At 38.1% G+C, this 24,351-nt stretch overlaps 1 long non-coding RNA gene across 1 annotated transcript in view; it reads right to left on the bottom strand.

Moving 5' to 3' along the window:
* The window catches only part of LOC127527705 (uncharacterized), a 110,971-nt gene that overhangs the window by 59,431 nt on the left and 27,189 nt on the right, over positions 1-24,351 (bottom strand). The gene's annotated exons all lie outside the window — the stretch shown is intronic.

The raw sequence follows: 24,351 nt of genomic DNA, 5'->3' as shown, positions 1-24,351 counted from the left end.
CTGGTATCGGGCTTTAAAGCCACCATCTCTTCCTATTACAGTTAGTTCCATATTGGACTCAAACCTGTGAAGATCTCAATCAATTTCAACTCCATTTTGCAGCCAAGGCACAATATGTCTGTGGTCTACTTTTGTGACACATTGTACTTCCTCTCCTCTGTGTTCTAGGGGTCCAGCAAAGGCATAAGTTGTCAGCATCTGATTACTATTACCTGGCACATGTAATGACATGATTGCTGATACAATGAATAGTATAAAACATATGAAAAAAATGGAATGTTCAGCCAGTTAACTTACCACAAGTTAGCCATCACATATAAAATATTGCCAAAGCTAGTTTGCTTCAAAATAAATGAATCATGGGTTGACCCAAGCCATAGAGACATGAAATTTATCAATCTCATCTTGGCATCACAAATGACTTTGGTCTCATCCGTTACAGGAGATGGACGTCTGAAGCGGAGCTCCGTTAGCAGCGGCTTTATTTTCTCACGTATTTCTTATTATTCAGAGGTATCCTGTATTTACCTGACCCGAGGAGCTTCCACTACAGTATATATAAACATGAGCAACAAGAAGAGAGGTCAGAAAGAACCGGAAAAGAAACTTAAAACTACATCAAAGTCTAGACAGACATCAAGCCCAAGTACAAGGTACGGCCTCTCGGAGACTGACCTGGAACTGACAGATGACTGCGCAGAATTCCTAGGACCCCGCTCCAATGCATCATCTCCAGTTGAGAGTGAAAATGGGAGCAAGGGTGCAAGTGATGCAGGTCATGATGGATCATCAGTTTTCAGAAGACGATCAGCTCAAAACTAGAAAAGGCCCTGCAGTACGTGCTCTCATGTATTCCTTGCAAGCCCGAAGCATCGGCTGCAATTCCACCTATGGAGCACAAAAGCCAAAACGATCTGTCCGAACTAAAAGACATGATCGCAACACTGGCCACTGCCACGGCCGTAAGTGAGCTTAAGAAGGAGCTCAAGAAGGATAACAAAGACCAGGAAATGTGTCTATTTAATCATTTCGACGCAACCTTTAAAGGTATATTGGGGAAATTAGAGGAACACATTGAAGAAAATAGATCCAAACTGAAAAATCTTGCCGATCAGCTAGATGACATTAAGCAGGCATTCATGGTTCGAATTGAAACAGTGGAACAATTGGCATCTAATACCAATGAAAAAGCTACAGCTGCGAATTCCGAATGCAATAAACTCGGAGACAGACTTGCAGCCCTGGAAGATGGGTGCAGAAGGAATAATATTAGAATCGAAGGTCTACCTGAGAAACGAGAAAGTACAAACCCAGTGAAATTTGAAGTAGAATTTCTCTCTAAAATAATTGGAGATGACTTTAAATCAGATACTGAGATAGCAGCAGCTTATCGTATACGCAGATCAAATACCTTTAAAACTAGGTCTTTTATTGTTTGCTTTGAGCAATTACGATGTAAGCTTGATGTGATGGCACTTCTCAGACACAAGCAAGAGATTATATTTGAAAATAATCTCATTCGTATTTTCCCTGACTTCTCACCTTTAACAGCTGCAAAACGGGCAGCCTTCTTCAACATTAAACAGCTGTTACGGAAAGCCGATATCAAATACAGCCTCTTGTATCCCGCCAAACTGAAAGTGGAAGTTCATGCCCAATATTACGCATTTTCAAGCAAGGGGGAAGCTGAAAAGAAGCTGTTCCCGACACTCTTTTGAAAGACAATAATGAGCTGTATCCTGTCATGAATATTTTAAAATTGCTGAAGATTATATTTTAAGCTTAAAGACTGTTAATGATTATATTTTTGGCAGATAGTATTTAGACTTTAGCTGCAATAGATATCTCTAATTTTTAATTCTCAAACACCACTGCTGTTAGGGGGAGGGGGGGCTTGTTTTGTTTTGGATGTGCTCTGTCTCTCGGTATGCCAGAGGACTGGGAAATTGTAAAATGGGGTCTAGCCTCATGTGGGGAGGCAAAATGGGGGGATAAGGGGGGGAGAGAAGGAGAGCAGGCTATATCTAATCTATCCTTTTAACCCTTATAATTATAACTATCAACGCAACAATAGGCTGTATGGCAATAACTCATGGGGAACTCGGAAGTTAAGATTAAAACTGCCTCACTACCAGTTAAGACTATAAAATGACATTAAAAGTTCAGAATCAATGTCTCCATGATGGGACAGTTAATTTTGTGAGCTGAAATGTTAAAGGCCTGAATCACGAATTAAAGAGAAAGAAAGTATGCTCTCACCTAACAGGCTTAAATGCTAAAATAGTATTTTTACAGGAGACCCACTTACTAAGCAAGGATCAGTTCCGGCTACAAAAAGACTGGACTGGCCAAATGTTCCATTCTAGCTTTACAAAGAAAACCAGAGGTGTGGGAATTCTCATACATAGAACAGTCCCATTTGTAGCATCAGATGTAGTATCGGATCCTGAAGGGAGATATGTGATGGTCATGGGCAACTTATTTAACTGTAAAATGATTTTGATAAATGTTTATGCACCCAATGTCGATGGAATTCATGCAAAATCTATTTACATCCATTCCCAATGTGAACACTCATAAAATTATAATGGCTGGGGGCTTTAATTGTGCTTTAAATCCACTCTTAGATAGGACTCCTGCCACAGGGGGGACGACATCTAACACTGCAAAGACAATTACACAGTTTGTAACCAACCACAACTTATCAGACCCCTGGAGGTTTCTAAACCCAAACTCAAGAACATATTTGTTCTACTCACCAGTGCATCATAACTACACAAGAACTGATTAATTCTTTATAGTTAATAAATTCTTGCCTACGATTAAATCTTGCAAGTACGACACAATTGTTATCTCCGACCATGCCCCTCTAGTCTTGGAGCTAAAATCATTAAGCCCCTCACACTCACCTTGTAGATGGCGTCTTAACCCTCTTCTATTAGCAGACGAGAACTGCATAGAATTTATATCCAAACAAATCAGCTTCTTCCTAGAGACAAACACACCCTCAGAGGTTTCTGCAGGAACACTCTGGGAAACTCTAAAGGCCTTCTTAAGAGGACAGATTATTTCATATCTTTTCCATAGAAATAAATCAGAAACCAAGAAAGTGTCAGAACTAAGAAGCGAAATTACTAGAATAGATGAAGAACAAGCCAAGTGTCCAAGTGAAGCTCTTCATAGGAAAAGGCAGGCTCTGCATACAGAACTCAACATCTTGACAACTAAAAAACTGAACAACTTATTTATAAATCAAGACATCATTACTATGAACACTGAGAGAAAGCTAATAAGCTTTTAGCTCAACAAATCTGCAAGCAAGAAGTTCGCAATGCAATCCCAGTAATGACCAAAACGAATGGAGAAGAAATCATTGACCATAAAAATGTAATGCACACATTTAGAAACTACTATAAAACCTTCTACTGAGTTTAAAGAAGACAACACACAATCTAATGCATTTCTGGATACATTACAGATACCACAAATAGATACTTTTAGTGCTGAGGAACTGGATAAACCTCTGACACTATCAGAATTACAAGATGCTATAAAGTCACTTCAAGGCGGGAAATCAGCACGCCCTGATGGCTACCCTGTAGAATTTTATAAGAAATTCTCCACTCAGCTAGCTCCCCTCTTATTGGCAACATTTACAGAAGCTAGAGACAATCAAATTCTACCTCGAACTTTTCGTCAAGCATTAATCAACGTCTTTCCTAAACAAAATAAGGACTTGTTACAATGTGCATCATACAGACCAATTTCACTTCTGAATAATGATGATAAGATACTCTCAAAAATTATAGCTAGAAGGATGGAGAAAGTGTTGCCTTCAGTAATATCACAGGATCAAACTGGATTTATTAAAGGCCGACACTTATCTTCCAATCTTCGATGCCTGTTTAATGTTATATATTCACCAGCAAAGTCAAACACCCCAGAGATATTATTATCATTGGATGCACAAAAAGCATTTGATATGATTGAATGGAACTACCTTTTCACTGCATTGGAGAAATTTGGGTTTGGCCTGAATATTTGTGCATGGATCAAACTATTGTACACCAGTCCAGAAGCTTCAGTTTGTATTAACAATATTTGTTCAGACTACTTTAAACTAGAACGTGTCACCACTGCTGTTTTCAATCGCCATTGAACCACTGGCGGTCCACTGTCGAAATTCTAATCAGATAAAGGGGATAATCAGAAAAGGACTGGAACAGAAAATTTCTCTATATGCAGATGATATGGTTTTATATTTATCATACCCAGAAAACACTGTGCCTGCAGTTTTAACAGCACTTACGGAATTTCAAAAGATCTCTGGTCTCAGAATTAATTTGAATAAAAGTATACTCTTTCCAGTGAATTCACAAGCATATAATATTAGATTGGACACCCTACCTTTTACCATAGCAGATCAGTTTAAATACCTAGGGGTAAATATCACAAGTAAACATAAAGCTCTTTATCAACAAAATTTCACCATCTGTATGGAAAAAATTAAGCAGGACTTGCATAGATGGTCAACCCTTCATCTCACCCTAGCCGGAAGAATTAACATTGTTAAGATGAATATCCTTCCTAAGCTTCTTTTTTTATTTCAAAACATTCCAATATATATCAATAAATCATTTTTAAGCAATTAGATTCAACCATAACCTCATTTATTTGGAACTCAAAATATTCACGGATCCGAAGAGCAACCCTACAAAATCCTCAGGCAGAAGGTGGCATGGGTCTACCTAATTTTCAGTTTTATTACTGGGCAGCAGACATACAAGCCGTAAAAACTTGGACACAAATAGATGAACATACACAGGCTTGGTCTGCAATAGAAGTAAAATCGTGTAGTACTTCTTTATATTCCCTGCTCTGCGCTCCAATAAATGCAAGTTATCGCAAATATACTAATAACCCAATTGTGCTTCACTCACTCAGAACATGAAACCAATTTAGAAAGCAATTTAAGATGGAAAATCTTTTATCTGTGGCACCTCTACAGGAGAACCACCTCTTTCAACCCTCGCAAACATATCAAGTTTTTAACATCTGGAAAAAATTTGGGATTAAATTCCTCAGAGATCTTTATATAGACAATATCTTTGCATCCTTTGAACAATTACATTCCAAATTTAACCTTCCAGCTACACATTTCTTTCACTATCTTCAAATTAGAAACTTTGTTAAACAGAACCTGCCCGATTTTCCTTATCTCGTACCCTCCACCAGGCTGGAAAAAATACTACTCAATTTTGAGGACTTAGACACCATTTCTGCAATATATAAAATTTTATTAGAGTCCCTTCCTTTCAAAGATCCAAGAGGACAATGGGGAAAAGATCTCTTAATTAATATATCAGAAAAGGAGTGGAAGGCAGCAATGCAGAGAATTCACTCAAGCTCCATATGCGCAAAGCCTACAATTATTCAACTCAAAATTATATATTGAGCTCATCTGTCTCTCTTAAAACTGTCCAAAATGTTTCCAGGCCAAAATCCCACCTGCAGTCTCTGCCTTCTTTTTCAAATCCCTTTGTCAAAGGATGCATTTCCCTTCATTTCCAGCCACTCAATTATGTAGCTTAGTTCAACAAGTGAGGAGCTTGCAGACAGAAGCCTCACCATCCTATCTGACTTAAAAACTGTCTGCCGGCTGCTACTATACTTTCTCACAAACCTAATAACATGCACTGAGTGATTTATAACAAAAAAACATGCTTTTAAAGTTTATTTCTTAAGGACCTTCCTAAAATTTTCATTTTCAGATTTTAGGTGGCCCAAATTAGGGACCTCTTCTGACCCCAAACCACCCCATGTTTTGCATCCTGGTAACAACTACTTGAACCTGTTATCAGATCGGCTTCAAGTATGACAGAAAAACGGGGATGGGCAAGTTGTGAGGATGGCATAATGGTGAGAGATTATGTTTGTGACGTGAAATTGCAACAAATACATCTGCTGTAGACTGGTATGGCATGCAGCCATGACAGAGATAGTGAGAGAAATATTTGAGTAAAGAAGTACAATTGGTGAGAATAAAATTTGGATTAACTACTTCGAAAGCAAGTTCATTACCACAACATCAAGTCCAGCACCATTTATCCATTGATAGGTCACCCTGAAGTATATGACCCTTGTTCCTCCCCCTTTAATACCATCTATGAGTCATCCTCAAATTTTTATGAATATCATTGCAGCCCTTTTTTATGTGATGACAAAGCAAACACACAAACAGGCACTTTTTTATATTGATGTATTGTTGCATTCTTAGGTAACTTAAAACATTGTTTTTCTAGAATCTAGAATGTTGAAGTGATGGTAAATGGTATATTTTACAAATTTGCCAATGGGAATGAATAAACATGTTATCATGGCAGAGCTCACAGAAGAATAGTAGTGCAAAATAAACATAATCCTTTGTGGTTAAGACCATTATTATAAAAAGTAAACTATAAAGTGGGCACTCATAGAGGTGTGGAGATTTCTATCAAAATGGTATAATGTATATTACATGTGCAGTTTCAAAAAATTACATCTATATCATAATTCTAGCTGTAATTAAGATGGCACTTAGTCTCTGCTGTCACACACAGAGCGCATGGGAGGCAGCTAAAGGGCTTGAGTAAGGGCAATTTCAAATCAGACCGGGATGTGACAGAGTGCACTGACTCTTTTTCTCCCTTTCCTGCAGACCATTCACGGGAGATTCCACCTGGCCTTCTTGACGTCACTTTCGGGTCCGAGCTATAGAAATAGACCTTGCCGGCTCCGGCCCCTGTGATGTCACGTCTGGGCTCGAGCCTATGAATGAAGACCCTCATGAACTTGACCCCTTTCACCTTACTTCCTGTCTTCCCCTTTAAAAGCCTCCACCTTTTCCCTATTCCCTCAGTTCTGTTTTGGACTCGCTTTTGTGCACATCAGTGCTGTGTAACATACTCACGACTTTGCAACCAGGAAACCAATTATACGGGTGGCTGCCCCAAACCTTGCTATGGCTCTTTGTGGCTTTTGTGGCACTGCTCATACTTGTTATGATTTGTGACATCTTATCAATTTTTTGCTTCAGATAATTTTTTCCTGCTGCTGTATTGTGTTGTTTTGGAACTTAGGCCATCAGAGAAGATTAATAAATAGGTGGTTTCTATTAATAATTTAACTACAAGTTTGGAAAATTTTATTATCGATATTTTTTGAGTTTTCCTTGTCAGCAACTTGTAACCGCGGACAAATAAATGTTGTGTTGTCGAAATGTACTGCACATTTTGTAAGGGGCATAAGTCCCAGAAGGACTAATGCTAATGTGCCACACTCAGTGCAGAGTGTGAAATTACAGTTCCAACTAACAATACCTTCATTGTGTGCTATCGGTGGAGAAATTCTTTTGATTATTTGCTTCTCACCAACTATGGAAAAACCTAGTATGTCACATCTTTCAAGTTTTCGGCAAATTGATAAAATGATGTTGCCGTTATAATTAACCATCTAATTTTCAGCCTCAGTTAGTTAAGCAACAATTATTACATGTCAAACAGTCATCACTAATCTCATTAATAAAGTTAGTGAAAGAGGAGTTACAATGTTTTTCTGTTGCATAACCATCAACAGCAGAGCTCATTATACATTTCATTAACATAGCAACTGCCTTGCAAATTAAAACAGCAGCAGAAACTGTAGAAATCGTCACAGTAAGACTAATAAAAACAGCAGTATGGTATTCATGGTTAGCATTCAAAACCGGAAACATGAAAAACGAAAAGCACCATAGAAAAAAAAATACAAATTGAAATATTATGGCAGTAGACTGTGATATAATCACCAACCCCATTAATCATGGTCAGTGATAATTAGCAGTGTAGTACACAGACTTCAGTTCTTACTGAATACCGAATAAATGCCATCACAAGAAATTATGATATCACAGTTTCAATAGGCATGTAACAAGGAAAAACGTGAACTCAAACAAGCATGACAGAATAGTGGTGTGGCACTCAGAATTAAGTCTTGTACTGCACAATAAATATCAAAGTAGAACCAGGCCTGTGACACAAAAGTGGTTAAATCAGCCCACATGCCAATATTGCAGTGGTAAAGCAAAATGAAATTCACTGACAATTTCCTAAACAAAAAAATTATGTTAAAATAATGTAGGATAAATATCAATATTCAGGTTGCAAGACACAACACAGTCTTATTATTCAGTTCATTCAACATTCCCTACATGGAAATGAAGCACAAGTAACACATACAAATACAAAACAAAATATTAAAAAAAATGACATTACTCAACATGATCTATCAAATCATTACTGGCTTTGTTAGTAAATATATGGGACATTGGGTATAAATTTATGGTACTTGTAAAAAGTTTTATTCTCTCAATCACGATCACGCTCTAACACCAGCCTACCACCCCTACCATCCTGCCTCTCCTGATCTGACTCTAAGTAACAGCACCAGCATAAATTCACACCCGATCTGACACTGTCGTTTTCAAATAATATTGCATTAGTGCAATGATGTTTTCTGATTGGTACTATTCAGGTCATAAAATGATTTCTTCAAAATGTCACATATATTGTCTCTTTCTTTCAGGTGTGTAATAGAAACCACAGCACAGAGAGAAGTGTGCGCATTGCAACAGGTACACATGTAAATGTAGGAAGAATGGTTCTTGCGTGTGTGTAAACTGTTAACATTTGAATCTGATGATTGCATATAGCGCTGAACTGACCTCTCTGTACCATTCTTTCCTCTGCATGTCCTGGAGTACAAAAGAAACATCACCATACAGCAACATGGAGACTGGCAAGATCAGGGGGAAAAAAACACGTGAAATGCGCAGTCAGTGATTACTTCCGCATGATGTTATGTGAATGAATATGAATAATATGAATAATGTCGCATCCGTGCCACAATGTTTTCCAAAATGTATTATACAGGTCATAAAATGAGTTATTCCAAATATCATATATACCTATGCATTTTATCCATCCAGATCAGAGAATGTCCAGTTTCATTGCCTCAAAACACCACTCACATCTACAGTTATTCTCAGTTTCATATAAAAACTAACAGCGACACTTACGGGTAGGGGGAGAATGCATCGTGATCATGACTGAAAGAATAAAAGTGAAAAATAAACAGTAACTTTTACAAGTCCTATAAATGTACAGCGGCTGTTACAGACACAAACCTAATGTATGTGTGTACTGTATAATATTAACAATAAGAGCAGCTCACTACTGAAAATGGCAAATATAGGAGGCAGTTGGGATCGAACCAGGGACTCTTGATTACAAGTCCGCAAATCTTACCGCTACGCCACGGAAGCTGTTGTATTGTAAGTGTTTATTCGATCTTTGGACTTCAGGCTTCACACATTCTATAGTTATGCCTACATTTTGTAACATTTATTACTAAAATATGACAAAGTTTCTGTTTTAACAATGTGTTTACACAGATTACTGTAGATACAAAACACACATGAAATGCATCTGTTCAACATAACGATCTATTATTTCCACTCTAAAACTCCAGCACTTCACTCCCAGATCATCAATCAAGGCATGAGCTGGGAGAACTTTGTGCACGTTCTGCGATGGTGGGAGGATGGAATAGTAGGCTCCTTGTTGCTTGTCTTAATCGACACATTTACAGGACAAAAGACGCTGATGGAGAGGTGCGAACGGATTTAAGGTGGGCCGGATTTATGAGTTTTCTTGTAGGTCTGGTAATTCTAGTATTAACAGGTTGAGGCCACTGACATTTTTTCCTCCTCATCTTTTAGTTTGCTGTGTCTCCCAGCACAGTCTCAAGGGAATGGAGGAGATTCTAGGAGACAGGCAGTTACTCTAGGAGAGCTGGACAGGGCCGTAGAAGGTCCTTAACCCTTTAGCAGGACTGGTATCTGCTCCTTTGGGCAAGGAGGAACAGGATGAGCACGGCCAGAGCCCAACAAAATGACCTCCAGCAGGCCACTGTTGTGAATGTCTCTGACCAACCAATCAAAAACAGACTTCATGAGTGTGGCCTGAGGGCCCAACATCATCTAGTGGGCCCTGTGCTCACTGCCCTACACTGTGGAGCTCGATTGGGATTTGCCATAGAATATCAGAATTGGTAGGTCCACCACTGGTACACTGCACTTTTCACAGATGAGAGCAGGTTCACCCTGAGCACATGTGACAGATGTGAAAGGGTCTGGAGAATCTGTGGAGAACATTATGCTGCTTGTAACATTGTTCAGCATGACCAGTTTGATAGTGGGTCAGTGATGGTCTGGGGAGGCACGACAACGGCACCTTGACTGCCATTAGGTATCGGGATGAAATCCTTGGACCCATTGTCAGACCCTATGCTGGTGCAGTTGGTCCTCGGTTCCTCCTGGTGCACAACAATGCCCGGTGCTCATGTACCGAGAGTATGCAGGCAGTTCCTGGAGGATGAAGAAATTGATACCATTGACTGGCCCCCACGTTCACCTGACCTAAATCCAATAGAACACCACTGGGACATTATGTTTCAGTCCATCCGACGCCACCAGGTTGCCCCTCAGACTATTCAGGAGCTCAGTGGTGCCCTGGTCCAGATCTGGAAGGAGATCCCCCAGGACACCATCTCTTGTCTCATTAGGAGCATACCCCAATGTTATCAGGCATGCATACAAGAATGTGGGGGCCATACAAACTACTGAGTAAGATTTGGGGTTGCTGCACTGAAATTTCAGCAAAATGGACTAGCCTACTGCATCATTTTTTCACTTTGATTTTTGGGGTGTCTTTGAATTCAGCCCTCTGTAGGTTGATAATTTTCATTTCCATCACACAATGTGGCATCCTTTCGTTACTAACACATTACCAGTCCTTATCAGTAGAGATATCCAGCAGGATTTTTTTTCCCATTGAGATCTGAGGTGTTATCAAAGTGTTCCTTTCATTTTTTTAAGCAGTTACATATATATATATATATATATATATATATATATATATATATATATATATATATATATATATATATATATATATACAGTATAAAACAAAAACATTTATAGCTATTTTTATATGCCCCTTGAAAATTATTTAGTTTTAATTTCACATTCCTGCAAACTTATAATTACTAATGTGACTACAATGTTTTTATAGTGTGGTTAGAGAAAAAAACACCTCTAATTTTTGTTGCACTGCTGTCTAAAAGTAATTTACTTTCATTAAAATAAATGCTGACAAGCAGTTTACAAATTTTTATGTAATCTCACTGGAGTAGGAGAAGGATGTAATTAGGCAAGGACTTCCATGCATTTTTAAACACTGCCAGTAGAGACCTTTTTTTGTGCACAGAGACCAGTTAAAGCTTCATCTGAAATGCAGTAAGGTGGCATAATGTGTGATATGTGCATCTTGGTGAAATAATGAATAAACACTTTCATTGCTTATTTCGTTTTAATAATCCTAATTACAGAGAATTTGAAAATAGCATATGATTCTGAGAAGTGCAAATGTAAAAAGTGATGTCTGCTAGTAGCGATTGCACAGAACCTTAACCAAAACACAATGGTTACTTCTGATCTTGATATACAGTACATTGATGTTATTATAAACTGTCCAATCAGTGCAACCTAACAATCAGACTTTTAACCAGAATTTTAAGTACAGTCAAATGTCAAAAACTGACTAAGTTGCATCTATATTTTTATATTTTTTGAAACATTTAATGTTGGTCACCAAGATCATTTAAAATAAAATCAGTCATACAGCTGATGAAAAACCCTGCTATTGGTCATCTCCCATCACAGTTTAATCTAAGAATTTACCAAGATAGTTGGGTTTGCCTTTTATTTAGGGGAGTAACTGCTGTATTCCTCAAGGTTTCATAATATTTTTCATAACTGAATAACTTAAGTTGCTTAAATGTTTTTAAATGAGAGTCTATACAGGTCCTTGATCTTTTGGAAAAAGTTGACCTGAGGCAACTCTTTAACTGGTTACTTTCAGATTTTTCCAGGGATGCAGCTCTCTGCTTACCGGACACTCCCGCATTTATTGGCAGCAAATTAGTATTGTGTTAGTTTTTTGTAGTCTAATGTGATTGGACAAATGTCAACACACTGTCATTTTGATGTCAATGGTTCACAGGTATCGTCCACCTTTAACATTACCTAACTACAGTGATCGAGGACGAGAGCACACACAGACTTTTTCCAGTTCTTGTTATGACAGAGTTGGCTAACTGGGTGTGGTGTAAGTAATGCCTTTTTTTGCTTTCTCTGTTTGCTGTTTCAAAATGTCGGTACCAAATCATTATGGACAACAACGGGAGTACGAGATCTAAAACATCTTTGTGAAAAATGCAAGCAGTATGAAAGTAGCTGCAGTTATCTAGACAATAGTATGTGACTAATTTTTTTGGATGGCTTAGTATTGCTGAACAGCTAGATGAAGGCTACAGGATTGGCATTAGAAGGCACAATGAAGAGGTGCCCAAAAATTAACACATACTGTCCAGAATTAAAGACTGTGTGAAATGTTGTGGAGCATTTGAATTGGCTTTGTGTGGCCATGATGAATGCAAGAGCTCTGATTAGCCTGGGATTTTCCATGGGTTGGTGCATTATTCTTGATGGAGTGTTCAAAGAGCACCGTGAGAACAACTGTATTTAAGGGAACTTCAAAAATTGTACAGAATGAGCTTTTGGACTGTATGTTTTCTGTTATGAGAGAATTAATTATAAAAGAAACACAGAGCAGTATTTTTTCTCAACATTGACAAATGAGACAACTGATATTGCCACACAGTCTCAACAACATTGATGACAAAAACAATGTGCAGGAAAGATTTTTTGAGTTCATCCCAATGCAGTCAACTACAGAATATAAAGAGTGTCTTGGTGTCACCATTCCTGAGGAGCAGAAAAGTAAGCTCATCTGCCAGGTATATCACAGAGCCAGTGTGATGAGTGGTGCCACTGGAGGTGTTCAGAGGAAAATGCAAGATGTATACGCAAATGCCCACTACATCCACTGTAACGCACATCAGCTTAACTTGATAATGCAACAGTCCACTTCTCACATATACAAAGTAAGAATTTTTTTCTGACCTTGGAGGATTTGCCAGCTTTTTTTTCCACATCACCCAAGCAGTCAAGCATTCTTCATAAAGTAGCGGCCCAGAGACTTCCAACATCCATCAAGTTAAGATTGAACTTTCACAGCTGTGCCATCAATGCCTTATTTGTGCACAAACAGGACCTCATTCACTGTTTTGAGAGCATATGGGTCTCAGGTGACTTTGACCCCAATACTGTCAAAGAAGCAGAAGTCTTTGCTATGCTACTGGATGATCAAAAGTGAATTTTTTTCTGCAACTATTTCACCACGTCATGCCACTTTGCCAAGCTCCAGAAGAGGAACATAGATGTGGTCCATATAAATGGGTGCATCCAGCAGAATATACAAAAGATCAGGTAGTAGCTGTATTCATGTAATTAATTATTATTATTATCATTATTTATTACTGTCCCTTTGATTATCTCTCTTTAAATTCTCATTTTCCTTTGTAGAAATTCAGTCCTTTTGATGGTTGAGCAAAGGAGTGGCTCTTAGCAGAAAAGAGGCATCAGGAACTTAGCTCAGAGGACCATGAAAGCATTGCAGCTGAGGTGACTTTATGGTGTAAAAATCAGTCTCAATCCATGTTACCTGGAAGTGTAATATTTTAATCTGTGGCATTTTGTCATTTCTACAATTTATTTTGTTGCATTAACATATCAATCACCGCAAAGTTTTAAAAATTAATAATTTGTTTATTTCTGGGTCTTAAACAAACACAACACACAAGGCTTTGTGCAACCAGAGAGTGTTCCAGCCAAATTAAAGTTTATTCATAAACTGTGCTTTTCTAGTTTTCTAGTAATCTTGGTGCCATTTTGTCGTCTCTACATACTTGTTTGTTTATTCTTCTCTCTGTAAGTCTATGACAGGACTGTCTTAACATATGGGCACCCTGGGCAGTTGCCTGAGGGCCCCACGAGCATAGGGGCTCCATGCTGATCTATGTATGTTGTGACTTGCTGAGCTGTTGTGTAGGTAGGGACCTCAGTGCACTGCTTTGCCTGGGGACCCATAATGCTGTTAAAATGACCCTGGGAAACATCAGTGAACGCATCTCTTTCACAAATCATCTTGAGTGTGCCACTGCTACAAGAGGAAAGGTTTGAACAGTACAACAAGGCCTTTCCTGAAGATACACTGAACAACACTGTGAAGGCCTATCCAATGCTGAAGAGAAGCAAGCTGAAGACTGAGCTTAGCCTCATCGACAGCAAGGAAGACTCCAAAGCCTGTCGTGGTACTGTGTCCCACAGAAAGAGAAAAATCCTGAAGAAGTCATTTCACAGGCCGTCACTCTCCTGAAGATCCTAATAACTAAACCAATGACCATGTCAGAAGCAGAATGGCGCTTCTCAACTTTGAAATGGATTAAAACCTTTCTCATCAACACCATGACTCAAGAGAGGCTGAATGTATTGGCCAGGAAATGAAAAACAGACCACTAACTGAAATGACTCAATTTAATCAGAAAGTAATTGAGAAATTTTAGCCCTAAAGGAAACTGGGGCATTTTGTATTTTTTTTTATGAATTTATTTATTATAATTATATTTGATTCAAAGCACTGGATAAGTCTTATTTGCTTTAGATTGCCTTTTTAGGCAAATCATTTTGCCCTTATTTTACCTTTTTACATTTTCATTCTGTTTTTTTTTTTGATTTGGTAAATACATTTTTCATTTATAAAGATTCTATATTTGCCTTGTCCTTTAAGCCAGAGGTTTTTTTGGTTTCTCTCCCTTAAGAGAATTTTTGTGTCTCTGGGACAATTAAATAATTTTAAAACTTTTAAAACCACTTGTCCATTTTGAGCTAGTTCAAGTCTGATGGTCTGATTCTTGAGTATTTGGGGACTGGCTGCCTAGGGTGAGGCGTGTTTTCGAAGCTGACTAGTTAAGTCCTGGTTGGGTTTTCCTTCATTTTGAGGCCTGTTCATTTCTTTTTGCCATTTTGTGTTCTGCATCACAATAACCTGCAGACCTGAAAACTCAACATCTGCAGGCCACTCAAACCCCTAAAAGGGATAAAACAAATCCTGGACAAATATACCTAACATTTTCAAACCTCCTTTCTGTTTTTTTTTTTTAATTGGCATTTAACCATTGTGGCTCTTGGTGCTTTGACTTGGTTTTTGTGTTTATTGCAATTAGGGAATCAATTCCCAGATGGGTTTATCCATTCCCGGGAATTCAGGAATCCTGCATGTCATTCCCGGGAATCCCGAGCTCCCAGGAATGACACAGTGCATGGGCATCTCACATGTGAACAATTTTAGAGCGAGCAACACTTATTTTTAATAAAATTACTGCAATATGTTGACACCAATAAAAGACTAACCTTAACTACAAGCAGTTCGTTCTGTCAATAAGTACATGTATCTAGTTAGTTGCGGTAATAAGAGTGTAGAAAGCACAACGTGTCGAACGTGCGATCGTCCAGGCGAGAGCGCACCTTCGTGCAGAGTACGCCGGCCGCTGAGAAAGCACGCTCTGCCTCCACTGAAGTAGGCGGCACAGTCATCAGATACCGATACACTTGTTCTAAACAATGTCCGTGCTTGCCGTTGCTCTGAAACACCGCCATTTCAGCTTTTACTGATGCACCAGTTTCTTGTCATCATTCTGTGATGGTAAGTTTCTTAGCACAGATAATGCGGAACAGACTGACGCATTGCAATTTCAAGTTGCTGTTCAAACCTGTCAACAGCACAGACGTCAATGAACTCTGCCCCGTCCCAGCATTCGTGCGCTGCAGAGTGCAGACTCCTCCCAGTCCACTGTGCTCAGTCAGCTGGGAGATTGACTGCTGCTGGTCTGTTGTTGACTGAATTAATCGGCAACACACTACACCATGGGCTAAAAAACCATGCCACTGAATTATTTTCAGCTATAACTGTTATTTCTTGATTGATTTTTACACTTTCACACGCTATACATGTGAGCTTGGCTGTTACCGTTTTCCCAGGAATTATAGCAGTTTCATTCCCAGGAATGTGGGAATGAAAAATGTCCGGGAATCCCAGGTTCCCGGTAATCAGGAGCCTGGGAATGGATTCCCTAGTTGCACTCTTAAACTTTATTATTCCTTGGTTTGAAATCTTGACATTTTTGGTTCAGTTATTTTTATACCATAGTCTGTTTAAATGAAGATTTTTGGTTTGTGAATATTGACTTTTATATTCCAGAAACATTAGGTGAATTGAAGATGAATTATGCTGAGGTAAATGGTTTGCTCTTGTCAAACATTTCTTATGTTCTTATCAGCTTCAGCAAGGAAATTAGTGGTGTCATAGGTGTAATGAGAAAAACATTAACAAAATAATGATTAAAATGAACTTCTAAATTAATACTAAAAAGAATTTAAAAATAACATAACATTCTTAATAATAGCAAAATGATGTTCTCTGCCACTATGTCTATTGTTTTGCTATAGAATAAAAATGAGAAAAACTAATGAACCAAAAATTATTTGTGTGTGCTTTAGGTATTTAATGAAGGGCTTTGTGGTCCTGATTTTTAGTAAACCAAAACCATCCAAAGGATGGACCCTTTCCTTATTCTCTTCAGCTGATGTCTGTTTTGTTTTATGCTGCATTTTCTTGCTGATTGTCAGACATATCCCTTATCTTTGATTTCTTGTTTTAGACTGTTGCCGGTTTAATAAATGAAGATATGAAAACAATTCTCATGCTCAAGGTATAAACCACAGCAAACCTTAAGAAACAAATGTTGCATCTTCTTTCTTTCTTTTATGAAAGTATGGTAAATTGTGACACTGTGATGTTTTCCATAAGTAACACACTTGTCAGTGAAACCTACAGCATTGCAATGCATAATTTTATTACAGACAATTCCACTATTTCTACATCATAAATTATTAATGTAAAGGGTTAGACATCTGTATTAAGCTGCCAGGCCCAATTCTATGGCCAAGAGAGTTACTTCATTCTCTGATTCATTGCATCTCTGCTGTACCCAAAAGAAACAGTTAACTAAAGCACATCAAACAAATGGTGTAAGAGCACATGAACAAGAGGGAAGCATCTGAACACCCAGAAGGCAGTCTATCCAGGAATCAAAAGGTGGTCCACGTAATGTGAAGTGGCTGCACTGCTGTGCCTCCCTAATCTCAGTTTTATCAAAAAAATACAGGACACTTAAAATGTATTGATTCTTAAGAATCTGCAGTCTCGTTTTCATTTTTGTATTTGCTAATGTACGGGGGGGGGGGGGGGGGAATCTAATACTTTATTACTACACTGATAACAGCTCCATGCACATGCTGTTCAGAGTCAGCAAAACTCAAAGTTTAGCATCTGCAGCAGATTTTGAATAACACACACTGATGTCTGTCATCTGCTTGCAAGAGAAAGGGTGGATATGAATACTAAGGGTGTTTCATTTTTAGAAAATTACATTTTCAAACTAATCAGCCAACTCTTTCTCAAGCTGCACTGACACTGCTGTTTCAGAAAAGGCAGTAATGGAAATGTTATTCCTGGACCCCAGTCAATCCTCATCCTCACCACCCTAGCTTGCAAAATAACATGCACGGTCTGATTAAAATGTTCTCTTTGTTCAGTCATGGTTTAATCTGGGTTTCTCACTGAGGCACTGATTATATTATTCTGTGTGCTGTTGGGATTTTGTTGGAAACATATACTTCTCAGTACGGATTGAAGCATGCATTTCAATTAAAAGTTGCTCATGTTCATTCCATACTAACAAATGTGAAATACAATTTGTATATTGATTAATTACAATACTAGATGTCAGGATGTTTTATTAAAATTCATTAAATACACTTTTCAGTTATTTTCTATCCATACACATCAAAAAATCCTTATGGGAATTTCTATTTTTAACTTAGAGCAGTATAAAGGAAAGTAGTCTAAGAATAAATGTGATGCTTTATTTAAGCAACAGTAATCTGTATTCATCTAAAGGCTAGTTTGGAGAAGTGTCATAGCACAAGCAGAAAATTTGCTTTCAAATGAGAAGTCATAGTTTTTTTGCACCCTTACTGACTCTCAAATATGGATTCAAAGATAAAATCTACTGCTTGTCATTGTTATGGGACCGTGATAAGTGGTCTGTGGCATCACGTAAATTTTATATAATCACACCTGAAGAAGGTTGTTTTCCTCTAGGGGGTGATAGCTCCCTGGTTGGAAAAAGTTCTTTTTAATTGCGGCGTTTTAAGTAACCTGAACCTATCTATCTATCTATCTATCTATCTATCTATCTATCTATCTATCTATCTATCTATCTATCTAAATAGATATATTATAAAGAGGCAATATCCCTCCTATAGTGATACGGCAGTAAGAAATCACATAAGAGAAAATAACTTAGCTTTCTTTAATGACGATTTATGCGGCATAACAGACGAAAGGAAGCCAATGGCAACACAAGTACTGAAGTGGTAGTTCGATGTATACAGTCTGCCATTTACGTTGCTGCGCTGGAAGGCTTTTCGGGATCGGATGACGTTATCTCCCATCCGTCCGGGCTTCCTGGTGTGCCAGGCAATGTTCCAAGTCTTTATACCCTTTCTCCATGTGCAGACCCCTACTTAGGTAAATCGTGCCATTCCAAACAAGGCAAAGAGAGGATTAAATTTCATGCACACAGAAATAGTACAATGCCCATTTTCATAGTTGTCCCTTTTTCTCTTCTAATGCTTTCCTAGCAGTTCTAAATTCTGAGCCCCTCTGTGCTAAATGTAGCCTGTACATGTGAATGGATTTATAAAATATTTTTTGTACAGAGCATAATGACATTAAACTTATATTCTTATTACAATCCACCCATTGTCACTGTATCTGTGACAAAAACAATACTTGAAGGTCTTATCCACAAAGCAAAAAGGTACTTGATCCCCTCTTACAGTGTAAACAATTCCTTAAAAACTTTGTGGAAATGTGGGTTGTAGTGCCACTATAGCTCCTATTTCATTCATCTAATATACCAGCATAAATAAATATTAACAATGATAAGTTACAGTACAATTGGATGAATAATTAACATGGTGTTACTAAATAGTGATCATTGTATTCCCCCCAGTGCTGTAGGTGGAGATCTCCTGTTATGTCTTTCATTACTTACATAGTCAATTTTGTAACTGAATATCACTGGGCTCATACAGTGGGTACCATAGCCTCAGATTACAGTATAAATCTATATAGCATCTTGATGGACTTTACTATTTTTTGGCACTCATATCATTTCTAACTACAGTATATTGTTATATGTGTCCCACCCTTTGGTGTCTGATCCCTTTAAATGAGTTACAATAGTTGTAACATAAATCAGATGTTATTCCAGATCTATTGCTATGATTATTAATAATTGTTCTTAACCAGTATTATTGCATAATTGTACACTATCTTTTATCCTCTCCAACTTCACTATGGGATGTTCTATTCCCTTTCAATTTACAATTTAACATCATTGGTAAATTATGTACGGTATATCCTCATACCCTTGAGCCCCTCCTATAAAGTATATTCCTAAACTTTCTACAGTATATACATGCCTTGTCCAACCCAGTGGTTTGTAGATAAAGTCTTTTGCTTGGTGGCTTTGCAGATCCCTCCGAACAAATGTGTGGCTGGTACAGGAACTAAAGTTTTTGCCATTACTGGAACAGAAACTAAACAGTGTGATTGCCATTAGAGAGCTAATGAGATGCACAAATGGTGACTGTCCATTTAGCAGAGGAAACAGTAGTCATTCATGGGAGCCTTTGCATTCAACAGCTGTCATCTCACTTCAATGGCATTTCACAGTCTGTTTGTGTTAAAGTCCATAAAACTTTGTTTCTGAAGCAAATGTCTGCACAACCATATCATGGCGTCAGATTTACTTAGCTGGACTTTGATTGATTCCACACTTCTTCCACTCTAGAAAAGCACGTTGTTTCTTCACCAGCTATTATTAGGTATGTGCAGCAGACCAAGAGTCATTAGTGCAGTACAGTCACTTTAAATCTTCGCTTGTAGAACACCAACTTTTCTTTATTGATAAAGCTCCACCACTGAGTTGGAGAGGTCTTAACAACCACTAAATTGAGTGGGCAAACTAAAATACTTGCTATGCTAAATAAAGAAGGGTGACGGGTAGAGCAAATACATAACATAAAACAATGCTTCATCAATCATATGTATAACACGATACAGCACTACATTAATGAAAATCCTAGACTCCCAGTTTCCAGTCTCATATCATATATCATAAGTAACAGTTAAAGATAAATTAATATGGCAAATTATTACAATTAAACCAGGCTAGTGAAAATGTTTCTTAGTAGGATACACATTAATACACTAAACAAAAGAAACATATTGCATAAGTTATCTATCATAGGTGTCTTAAATTATAACAAGATGTTACATATTTGAACTTATAGGTGTATTCATTTTTGTCTAAAACAAAATCTTATAACATCTATACCCTATAACTAACTGTAGCTTATCTTATCAAGAGACAAATCTCATACATGTCTTTAAGATATTACAACAGCACAGTTTATATAGACTAATGGTAAACTTTTGAATTATTCCCGTATAATATAAATTTCCTAATGTATAACTGACTTCAGCTATGTGCATTATCACTGAGTACTAACCTTAATACATTGATGTAACAACATATGTTCATAAAATTAATCACTAACAGATACAAATGAATACATGCATTCAGTTCTAATACATTTCATTATTACTGAAGTGATAATAATAATAATCATTTGACATACATCAAATATGTAAATCCTATTTACTGTATTTTATATGAAGACTAGAGAAAGAGGGCAGCACAGTGGCGCAGTGGGTAGAGCTGCTGCCTCGCAGTTGGGAGATCTGGGGACCTGGGTTCGCTTCCCGGGTCCTCCCTGCGTGGAGTTTGCATGTTCTCCCCGTGTCTGCGTGGGTTTCCTCCGGGCGCTCTGGTTTCCTCCCACAGTCCAAAGACATGCAAGTTAGGTGGATTGGCGATTCTAAATTGGCCCTAGTGTGTGGTGTGTGTGTGTGTGTGTCCTGCGGTGGGTTGGCACCCTGCCCAGGATTGGTTCCCCGGCTTGTGCCCTGTGTTGGCTGGGATTGGCTCCAGCAGACCCCCGTGACCCTGTGTTCGGATTCAGCGGGTTGGAAAATGGATGGATGGACTAGAGAAAGAAATTAGTCTACTGTAGTTTAATATAGCAACATTTAGCCTGTTTGTACTTTACAATTATTTTGATCACTTAAACATTTTATTATACAGGATGTTATACCCTTACACTTGCACAACTAATCAGCATGCAAGGAAATAATTCCAATAATTGCTGTTCATTAATCTATGATTGATAAGCAAACATTCACCACCTCTTGGTCAGATTATATCTATTTTCTCTGCCCAAACTTGCGGTTAAACTATTTCTTGCAGCTTGTATGGGAATATGCTGTGTGTTTCATCCATTGGTCACAGGATGTTTGCTGAATCTGGAGAAAAAGAACATTTATAGTTTTGAAGTTACATATCTTTTATGCTTATATCCATCCATTATCCAACCCGCTATATCCTAAGTACAGGGTCATGGGGGTCTGCTGGAGCCAATCCCAGCCAACACAGGGCACAAGGCAGGAAACAAACCCCGGGCAAGGCACCAGCCCACCGCAGGGCACACACACACACACACACACACACACACTAGGGACAATTTAGAATTGCAATGCACCTAACCTGCATGTCTTTGGACTGTGGGAGGAAACCGGAGTGCCCAGAGGAGGAAACCCATTGCAGACACGGGAAGAACATGCAAACTCCACACAGAGAGGACCCGGGAAGCGAACCTGGGTCTCCTAACTGTGAGGCAGCAGCGTTACCACTGCTCCAACGTGCTGCCCTATGCTTATAATATGTTATTGAAATTCAGATTTTTAAATTCTTAACTCTTTAACTGACCACGCTACAGGCTGTCCTTCTGCCTTCAGTTAAACTTTTCTAAAATTCAGCAAGGTCAATAAGTCATCTTTATTTAACACTGCATCTGTTTCTAGCCTTCATCAATGACATTCCAAGATCACTGACTAGGCACAGGATGGATTACAAATACCAATTTATATTATTCTTATTATCACTTTTGATTTTACTTGCTATAGCATTTTTTTAGATATTCACATGTAATACTAAGTTACTATGTTATTATGTTATTATGTGGGGCGTCCCCCATCTTTTAGGGTTTGCTTCACATTATTGATTAGTCAGCTGACAGACAAACAAGCATAGACTTTTAACAGACTTACAAATAATGGCATATATGAGCATCTGCCACCCCAGACACTGAATAAGAGTAATTCATCCATCCATCCATTTTCCAACCCGCTGAATCCGAACACAGGGTCACGGGGGTCTGCTGGAGCCAATCCCAGCCAACACAGGGCACAAGGCAGGAACCAATCCCGGGCAGGGTGCCAACCCACCGCAGGACATAAGAGTAATTCATCTTTTTTTTTTTCATTACTAGATTTTATCCCACTTCATGCCCAAGCAGTTTACTTGGCTAAGGCAGACGTTCTTTAAATAACATTCAGCAAACTGGAGAAAGCAACTGTACACAAAAGACAGCCTCCACTCTTTGCAGTCATTTCTACACACTTAGCAATTGCTTCATTCTTTCAAATATCATCACATATTCTCATACTCACATTCGCTTTTACAATTGCACTTCATTCACAGAATAAAGTTCTTTTACAATCGTATTTCATTCTCATAGTTCTCTATTACATGTGCTATAAACTCACTTCAGGTTGTGCTTTTTATTTTATTTATATAAGGTTTTCACCGTTCAATGCACTTAAACACTTCTTGCCCTTCATGCTTATCACGACAGTCAAGCAACTTCTCAGGACGCAAACTGGTATTACTTTAATCAAATTAGGAGCACTTCTAGCTCAGTTTCATATGGAGCTAGTCTCCAGATCATGGAAACTCCGTGGCGATCCGATTCAGCGATTTCACCCATCAGGAAATCACATGTCACAATTCCACAACAAGAAAACATTCCCAGAAAAAGCTACACAGTCACAAAGAATATGCTGACTCAATAAGGAAAACATACATGCTTGAACCTTTATTTCCTATCGCCGGGCAAGTGTGCTAACCACTGTGCCACTAATCGCTTTACCTTAATAGTTCCAAAAATACACAACCTCCATTCATGCACATCAGGCACATTCTGCTTCTCACAAGAACTTATCTCCCTTCTCATTTATTATTATAAAAAGAGCACTTTTCCTTTAAACTTGATCAGGGTTTGAAAGGAAAAATGTTTTGAACGTTTATGATAAGCTTTAAACAGAAGTGGAGACATTTTTATTTACTTTAACTCAATTATACATAGATAATTATATTTCTTTGTCATGTGAGATGCTGTCTCATTTTAAATCCACACTTCTTCAATTAATACCTTCCTAAAGTATGGCCAGTACTTGCAGGAAGGTAGCAGAGGTATGCTTCTCATTTCAAAGTTAAAACCAAACATATTTGTTCTTTTTCCAATTTAAGTTAGAGCTCTTTATATTTTAGTGCTATTTGTGTACACATTCTACAATTTCCTTTTTAATATTAGCTTATAATGTAGGTCTGTAATTTACACAATACTTATAAAATGACTTCAATAATTTCATTAGTTTCTGTGTGTTTAGCATTTTAACACACGTCATGATAGCAGTATAGGTGGGGGGGGTTGCCAAAACCTTTAACCTTTAAGCCTTTAACCTTTTGGGCAGCGCAACAGCAACAGCCGCACAGCTCGTAAACTGCGTTTTTAACAGACAGACAAATATTTCATTTTGGATTATATTGGGCTGCTATTATTCCATTAAAGATTTCTACAATTATTTTAGTGAGCACGATCAAGACTTTATGGATTTTATCGGCATTGACATTGTTCATCTTTAAGTAACTGACTGCCAAACCCGCTGGATGAGTGACTTGTCAGACAATAAGGTACATGCATCTACTCTAAATAACGCACAGTGCTTCATAGCTTTACAAAATATTATTTCTAATGGCTAACGATGTAACTTTTTTAATAACAGTGTTCCCCAACTCTTTCTCTGGCAGGTTTTTGGATATTCTGATTAATCTGTGCTGTTCACCCGGGTGCCGCTTCGCTTTATTCTGGACAACCAGTCTTGTGTCTATAATTTTAAAACTGTTATTTTACAATTTATCGTGACAGGCTTATTTTCG

Source organism: Erpetoichthys calabaricus, chromosome 4, assembly GCF_900747795.2.
Source record: "Erpetoichthys calabaricus chromosome 4, fErpCal1.3, whole genome shotgun sequence".
In the NCBI taxonomy this organism is placed as follows: Eukaryota; Metazoa; Chordata; class Cladistia; order Polypteriformes; family Polypteridae; genus Erpetoichthys; species Erpetoichthys calabaricus.
Note: the sequence above shows the minus strand (reverse complement) of the source record. Positions and strands in the feature narration are given on the sequence as shown.